This window comes from Alligator sinensis, unplaced genomic scaffold (assembly GCF_000455745.1).
Source record: "Alligator sinensis unplaced genomic scaffold, ASM45574v1 scaffold402_1, whole genome shotgun sequence".
Classification (NCBI taxonomy): Eukaryota; Metazoa; Chordata; order Crocodylia; family Alligatoridae; genus Alligator; species Alligator sinensis.
The window spans coordinates 989,352-996,415 of record NW_005842089.1 but is presented as its reverse complement, the minus strand read 5'-3'; positions in this window follow the sequence as shown (position 1 = coordinate 996,415).

Genomic DNA, 7,064 nt, shown 5'->3' with positions numbered 1-7,064 from the left:
GTGAAGGCGCCGGGCCGCCCCGCCGCACCCCCCTGCTGGCCGGCCGGTGTAGTGCAGGCTGCGGGGTGCGAGGCAGGGGTGACTCCTGCCCCTGTCCGGCCTGGGGCTGGGGCCAAGAGGGGGGGTCCACCCGCCCCCATCCCACACCTGGCACCGTGCCGCTACACCAGGGTTGCGCCCTTGCGCCTGGCAGCCTCCGCACGTGGCCCAAGTGCTGCCGCGAAGGGCCAGAGTCAGGGGCAGCAGTGGGATCCAGCAGGCCACGCTCCCGCCTGGCTGGGAGGGGACGAGTGTGGGGCATGGGGGCAGCCCTGACACTGCCCGCCTTCATGCCCAGTCCAGCAGCCTCCTCCTCGCTCCACAGCTCCAGTCCTCCCTAGGCTCCTTCCTTTCCCCGCCTGCCCCCAGCCTGGGAACTCCCGGCCTCCCTGGGCCTGCTGCCTGCTCCCCCCACCTTCCAATGCACGCTCAGCACAGGCTCCTCGGCCCTCCGCACCCCCTGGCTCTCTCCTCCTGCTCCCACCATCTCCTTCCTGGATCCCCCAAGGTTTCCGTTTGCATCTCCCAGGTACGGCTGGGTGGGGAGAGTCCCTGTTTTAACATGCACACATGTGTGTCCAGGACCCCCACCGCCACCTCGGGACACCCTCCCCCAGAGGAGAGGAAGACTTCTCCCCACCCCCCCTGCAGCTGTGCCCTAAGGCTCCTGGACCATCTGCTGGGTGTTTCCGAGAACACCTGCCTTTCAGTCGTGCTGCTTCTGCCACCTAGTGACATAGGAAAATGAAAAGGATGAGGTTGTCCCACTGGTTAGACCTAGACCTGGATCTCCCCAGGCAGGGTCCCAGGCTAAGTGACATCTCGTAGGGGTGCTGGATGGCTCAGAGGCTGAGAACAAAGTACTGGGCTGTCCCACTGGTTCAGATCCACGGTGGGAGTAACTAAGCCTTGTCTGACGCAGACTCGGCCTGGCTCCTGGCCTTTTCTCGGGCAGATCTGGCCTGAAAGGGACTGAGACCGAGCTCTGGAGCGTGTCTCCCTCCGCCCTTCCAAGCTGCATGGGTAAAAGGGCAGACTTTGTACCTTAATGGCCAGAAATCAGCCCTTTCCAACAGCACCCAGCCTGGTTGTCCTGTCTCCCCACCACTCCCTGAGAACCAGCCCTGTACCCCAACATGCTGCTGCCTCCTGGCTCAGCCGTGGGGCAGTTTCTCCCCTGCTTTTCCAGCTCCCTGGTGCTTTCCTCCCTGGTTTGGCCTTGGGGGAGGAGGAGGTGGATTTTGCCATGGGCAAGTCTCAAGCAGGCACAAGAGCCAGAATTTGGAGAGAGCCCAGCCCTAGGCACGTCCCAGCTGAGGCTGAGAGCTGCCGTGCCCCCTCTGCTACAGAGGATAACAGTGGGAGCTTCAGGCACCCAGCCCCTCTCTAAACCACACCCCAGCTGCTGCAGTAGGGTGCCCTGCACCCATGTGCAGAAGACGTGTCTGTGGGCTCCAGCCAGCAAATGCATTTCCTGGGGCCCAAATAGGATTCAAGTTCCTCAGGCCTCTTATTGAAACAAGTCAGTGCTTCTGCCAGCCATGGCCCTGGGCCCGGTCCTGTGCTCTGAGCAGTCACCTACCTCCCGCCCGCTGTAATCCCAGCAAAGGGCAGGCCAGAAGAGCTGGGATGGAAGGAGTGGTGGAGTGACACACACAGGCAAATCCCTTAGAGGGGTTTTCTTGTTCTCCCCTCACATCCATTCCCCGAGTTCCTTGCCAGCCTGGACTCCGTGTCGCCAGTGTTGGGGTCCTGACAAGTGTGTCCCTGGGAAGGGAAAACACAAGAGAAGGGTCCAAGGTGTCACAAAGGCTTTGCTGAACCTGGCGAGGGGAGAAGACTTGTACGTCCTCACTGAAGACAGCAGCCACATGCCCAGCTGTCCTCCATGGCCAAGCCCATGAAAAGAGCCTTCTGCTCATTCCCATAATGCTTAGTGGTGGCAGGACTCGATCCTCCAAGGCAGGAGGATCAGACTCATTTGGTTACCCTTCTGGGACTAGACGTCTTTCTGAAACGTTCTTCTAGACCAGTGGTTTTCAACCCGTGGGCCATGGGGGTCTGCAGACTATGTCTAAGGGGTCCATGAAAGATGACTATGATCAGGCAAAAATATGTGAATACCTACACTTACAATCCAAAGGGGCCCGCACCTCCAATCAAAATTTCCAAAGGGGACTGCAAATGAAAAAAGGTTGAAAACTACTGCTCTAGAGTGACCAGCTACAGGACTCGATGCCAGAATGATGGGGCCTGCGTCTACCGGAGATCAAAAGAAGTGATCGTAATCCTCCCATCTGCAATTAGCCAGCCCACGATGGCCCACAAACACAGCTACGCTGCTTCCAGGAGGCAGCCAGTCTGTAACAGCGTGGCGTGTCTGTGGACACCGCTGCTTGGCGCGATATATCTGTGGTGCCCGAAAAATCAGGGGTGGAGGCTGAACTCCAGACGGGCAGGCCTGAATGAGCTGGGCCTGGGTGGGTGTTTGGGTGACAGCCCTCCCACGTGCTGCAGGAAGTGGTGCGAGTGACTCCCAAACAGCCCCAGATCCTCGGAGTCAGGAGGGAGCCAATGCCCTGCCTGTGCTGCTGGAAGGGGGAAACCCTTGAGAGCTTGACCCTTTGCAATCCCAAAGAGCCTAGGGGCTCTCTACAGTCCTGCCGCGGTTGCCTTCACGTCCCGGGTAAATGCTAGTTCCAGCACCTGTGTTCAGCCTCTGGGCCCTGCCCTTTCTGTGCCACTCACATTGAAAGCTGTTCCTCATTTCCTCTCCGAAGAGAGGTGCTCTTTCCCACCCCATCCATATTCACCATAAAGGGGGAAACAAAGCAATCCCTTCATCTTACTGACGCGTCCCGCACTTCTGGGTAAATTAGTGAATTGGTGTTTGTAACGTGCTTTGAGACCTTCAGATGAGAAAGGCGCTGCAGTGGGATTTTTATAGGATCAGCATCAAGATCCGGGATGGTAACTTGATGTCACGGCTAGGTAAAGCAGGAGTGCCTACAAGACACCTTGGACGTAATAAAAAGACATGCCCAGCAAGCGTGCCCCAGCACAGAATGGCAGGCAGCGTCCTGGGCTTGATGCTGCTCTGATTTAAAGTTCAAGGCAACGCTGCCTCTGAGGAGCACCTTTCCTGGTGTTGCTGCTTCTGCATGTGACTACCCCTGTCTGCCTCCCAAAGCATCTGACAAAGGTATTGCTTATGAAAGCAAGGTGCAACTCTGCCCTGCCTTCTGACGTGCTCCAGAAGTGCATCTGAGATCAGAGCTGGCTGTCATTGCTGGCCTGAGGCTCAGGTATAGAACCCAGATGCAGGAACAGCGAAAGCTCCCAATGGAGCATGAGCATGCTCATAGTTTTCCGTAAGGGCGGTGGATTTTTATCATTCCTTAAAGACCACAAGACATATCTCAAACGCTTTGACTGAGAGAGTCAGGCAGCTCTGGACAGCGGAGATCAGCATGTGCTCGGGAGCTGGATCATCCACCAGGAAGCTAATCACTCTGTGATATAACATGAGGGCACGTGGTTTTGTTTGCTGCAGCTGGAAGCCTGATGGAAGCTCTGGAGGCAGCTGTTCCTGGCAGGGCCAGAAAGTCTCCTTTGTCTTACCGCTGGAGGGGCCACTTCAGCATTTTAATACCTGTTGCAAAACCCAGACATGAGCATCATCCTCGAGTGACATGGGCCCACAGCTGTGATGTCTCGCACTATGATGTATTTTTGGGGGGACTCGGTGGAGGCACCCCACTCTGGGCAAAGTCTCCCTTTCCCTGCTGGTTATGCACAAAGCTTTCAGTAAAATGACTGAATGACCATCTACATTTGGTAACGCTGCTGTCTGTTAACAGTAGTGGACAGCAAATCGGCACTCCTTGGCTCATGTTCAAGATGTGTATGTGTGACTGACACTTTTGAAGGACTCGGTGTTTACAGCGCACACCCCACGGCGCTCTGATGGGGTGGGAAGTTGGGGTTCGTACATAGTAAGGCCATGCTTACGCAGGAAACACACCAGGATGGCAGCAGCACCGAACACGCTGCCCTGCTCTGCAGGGCCAAACCAGGAGCCATATGGCCATATCCACCCAGTCCTGCTTCCAGGATAATCTTCCCCCACAGTCATTTTCTAACTGTGAGAGACGGACCGAAACCCTGCATCATGACGCTTACTTAGTAGCCTTTCAAAATGGTTGGTCTTAATTGGACCATCTCTCCTCTCATTTAACAGGCCCTGGAGGGCTTGCAGTGCAGTGGTTTCTGCCCCGCTGGGAGCAAGGGTGCAGGTTAGGACCCAGTAGCCCCATCACAGGGCCATACATCTTCCCAGTCCTCATTTCCTCCCCTGAAGCTGCCTGGGGAGGGCAGGGATCAGCTTTAAAAGGGACAAATAAATGTCTAACCCAATACACTATCAACTAGGGTGACACAGCACCCTCGGATGCCTTGAGGTTCCTTCAAGGGTGCCGTAGGCTGCTGCACAGTGTTAACCCCGTTAGGCTGACAAACCTGATCCACAAGATAGACCCAGAGATTTCAAACAGGAATCCATAGCTGTGGTCTTTCTGAGCTCTTTGCAACAGGAAAACCTCTCTGTTATTTTTCTGCAGGCAAAAAGTGAAAACGAAGAGCTGGCATTTTCCAAGGTGGCCTCAAGTGTAACCTGGGGGTCAGAGCACTGTGCTGGGAAGTCAGAGAGGATCAGGCTCAAGCACTCTGGGGCCTAGAACCTGAGTCTCCAGTTCTTGGGCATATGCCTCAACCCACTGGTTTGCAACCTCTGGCTCGTGGACCTTTCAGGGTCCGCAGACTACATCTAAGGGGACAGCAAAAGTACGTTCAATTGAAAGTATGTGACTACCCATACTTACAAGTCAAAGGGGTCTGCACCTCCATTTGAAATCTCCAAATGGGTCTGCAAATGAAAAGAGGTTGAAAACCACTGCCTTGACCACTTAGCAGTTGGGGCTAAAACAGGGGAAGGCCCCTTCTCTTCCAGAGTCTAACCGCCACTTGTTATAGGCCTTCGTCAGGCAGAAAGGATCACAGTGGGGCTGGACGGGTGAGCTGTTGAGGTCATGTAGTCCAGGGCCCTGCTCAAGGCAGGATCATCCCTGGCTAAATACAGCGACTGGCTCCCACCCAGGGTACGCTCAGACAGAGCCCGGCACCTGCACGCCCAGTATACCCTACTTACTTGTGAGCAGTAGCCCTACGGCTGCTTACGTGTGCACGCTGATGGGGGGCTGGCATCCCTACACCTGCAAAATCCCCTTTCAAGTGACACACCTGCCACATGGGTGCAAGGAGTGGAATCGGCTACTGCCCGCTGCCTTTTTGGAGAGCTCGTTATTTGCCACCAGCCTACAAATCAAGGACCGCCCCAGGGTTTTCTTTGCCTGAATCTGCGCCCTCAGTGGTACCATGGGACTTGGCTTTCATAGAGTCATAGATTGTAAGGCCGGAAGGGACCTCGGAAGATCATCAGGTCCAGCCCCCTGCATTAGGCAGGAAAGACAACTGGGGGCCAGGTGACCCCAGCGAGGTGAGTGTCTAGTCTCCTCTTGAAGATTTCCAGGGTAGGCGATAGCACCACCTCCGGAGGGAGCTTATTCCATAGTCTGGACACCCTGACCGTGAAGAAGTTTTTTCTAATGTTGAGCCAGGAGTTCGTGGCTGTTACTCCTGGTTTTCCCCTCGGGTGCCCTGGTGAACAGTTGCTCACCGAGCCCTTCGTGTCCTCCCCAGTGCAGTGGCAAACTGCTACCAGGTCCCCTCTCAGCCTTTTTTTTTCAGGCTGAAAGAGTCCCAGGTCCCTCGGCCTTTCCTCGTATGGCTTGCCTTTTAAGACTCTGATCATACAGTGGCTGTTCTTTGGACTCTCTCAAGCTTGTCCTCATCCTTGTTAAAATGAGGCACCCAGCACTGGACGCGGTCCTCCAGCCGCGGTCTCACCGGTGCCGAGTAGAGTGGAAGAATCACCTCCTTGGCTTTGCTGGAGATGCATCGATTGATGCACGCCAGAGTATTGTTCGTCCTACTGGCTACAGCATCGCACTGCCGGCTCATATTCGTACTGTGGTCTATTATTACCCCGGGGTCCTTTTCACGCGTGGCGCTAGCCAGTTTGGTGCGGCCAAGCCTGTAGGTGCGTTGGGGATTGCTCGTCCCAAGGTGCAGCACTTTACATTTCCGGACGTTGAACTTCATCAGGTTCCCACCCGCCCAATTTGCCAGCCTGTCCAGGTCCCCCTGTATCTGTAGCCTGTCTTCAAGCGTGACCACGCTCCCCCATAACTTGGTGCCGTCCGCAAACACGGCGAGTGAGCTCTTCGCCCCCACATCCAAATCGCTCTTAAGGATGTTGAAAAGCACTGGACTGAGCACCGACCCCCGCGCGACACCGCTGCCCGCTGCTCACCAGGATGAAAGCAGCATCCGTGGAAGCGGAGGAAGGCGCTTGCATTTGGGAACAGCTGCACCCACCCCGGGGATGTATCCTGGGGTACGTGCAGCGGAAGGACGAAATTACATTAGTAGGAGTGTTTCCAGCAGCGGGAGGCCAGCCATTTCCCCTCTATTCAGCACCGGTGCGGCCACGCCTGGGCCCCCCACCACAGAAGGATGTGGAGGGAGTCCAGCGGAGGGCAACAAAAATGGTTGGGGGGCTGGGGGCCAGGACTGGCGAGGAACCACTGAGGGAAATGGGTCGATTTAGTCTGGGGCTGGGATTGAAGAGCAGCCTCCAGCTCCTGGAAGGGCGCTTCCAGCGGGGGCGGAGCTGGGCTGGTCTCAGTGCGGGCAGGCGACACAAGGAGAGGCAATGGGCTCAGGCTGCAGCCGGGTAAGTGGAGGCCGGAGCTGGGCTGGTCTCAGTGCGGGCAGGCGACACAACGAGGAGCAATGCAGCCGAAGGGACGCGGGGCAGGTGGCGGGGTCCCACCGCGAGTGGGGAGGGGGGTCTCACACCAAGCCCGCACTAGCCGGGAGGAGAGCGGAGCGGAGGGAGGGGGGGG